At 30.8% G+C, this 1300-nt stretch overlaps 1 protein-coding gene across 3 annotated transcripts in view; it reads left to right on the top strand.

Moving 5' to 3' along the window:
* LOC119592146 overlaps positions 1-1300 on the top strand; it is a 16774-nt gene that overhangs the window by 1837 nt on the left and 13637 nt on the right. The window contains exon 1 of one of the 3 annotated variants that reach the window (XM_037940966.1): positions 742-819. The exons of 1 other annotated variant lie outside the window; for it this stretch is intronic. The gene's annotated coding sequence lies outside the window, so the exon portion shown is untranslated. Of the gene's footprint in view, positions 1-741; positions 820-884; positions 904-1300 lie in introns of those variants that run through there. One more of the 3 variants, XM_037940968.1, reaches the window with a different exon arrangement.

Raw genomic sequence — 1300 nt, 5'->3', positions numbered from 1 at the left:
CTGATACATAGACATAGATGTAAGTACATGTATAAATAGAAATATTGATCTGTCATTTTGCAACTACGCGCAAACATCTATTAGTATTGAAAACCGTTGCTGATAATTTATTCAAAATGGCGGACGGTGTAATTCGCGAATCTGTGACTCTCTTTCCCGGTCGATTGTTCGCGTACGCCAAAATAACAACAAAGAATACAGCTATTATCATAAAACAAATTTATTGTTTGAGAACTCTCAATGAGGCATCAGCTGATCGATGTTGGTGTCAGGAAGATGACACTCTGTACTTTTTTTTTCAAGATTGCTTCAGAATTATTTTATCGTGTATTTAAGTTAATTATTTTATCGTCATGTGTTTATTTATGAAATAGACATATTTTTTAATTTATCTGTAACGTAAACCAAATAAACACCATAATCTGAAAAGATTTTATTGTGTCTATATGACAAATGTCATAGACCTTTTTAAAATGCCAAAATATCTGTAAGCCATATACTGATTCGAAAAAATAATAAAATTATGACAAAGTTGAAAATTATAAAAAAAAAACCAAAATAACCACAAACTCAACATAGCAATAAGTTTTAAAAACATTCAAATGAAGGTCAAGAAAAAAATAATAATTCCATCGCCCAATTCGACTTTTTTAAAAAATGCCAAAAATACACCAAATTTCAATGTAAAACAAAAATAAGATAGATAACCGAGAAAAGCAAAATAAGTTTTCACCTTACAACACCTTAGAGAAAAGTAGAGAGTGCGTGAAGACTCTCTCTCCAATGGAACCTCCTCCAATGTTTATTAATTGCAAAAGGGTAAATTTAACAAGCTTAACGCGTTAATTTCATCTTTCAAGTGACAACAATTGATAACGAAGTCGCCACATGTCTTGTAACGAAGTGAGATTAATTAGTGTGGTTTAATTAGGGAGATATTATGGATATGTATATTTTGCGCTCCAGAGAAGATGGTTGATGCCTGTTATTTATTTTTTTTCTAATTACGTGTTTGACTGATGGCATTATTAAGAACAGATTGGAGATTTGATTGATTGCTTGTGTGTCTGATCAGTATTGGATGACTTTATGGAGATGATTGATGCTGATATGAAGTTGATAGAGTGGAGTAGCATATTTCCATGCATTTTTTCTCTTTATTCTTGCATGTTATGACATATTGTTAACGTTTTCTTCCCATGATAATTGATGTCAATGGAAAAAAATTGGCTCAGTGCTCTTATAATTGTCATTAAAAGATAAATCACAAGAAGAGATTCATATTCTTCTGAATGGAAAA

The sequence above is a fragment of the Penaeus monodon genome, chromosome 29, assembly GCF_015228065.2.
Source record: "Penaeus monodon isolate SGIC_2016 chromosome 29, NSTDA_Pmon_1, whole genome shotgun sequence".
NCBI lineage: Eukaryota > Metazoa > Arthropoda > Malacostraca > Decapoda > Penaeidae > Penaeus > Penaeus monodon.
The sequence above is the reverse complement of the archived record's forward strand: the minus strand, read 5'-3'. Positions and strand labels throughout refer to the sequence as shown.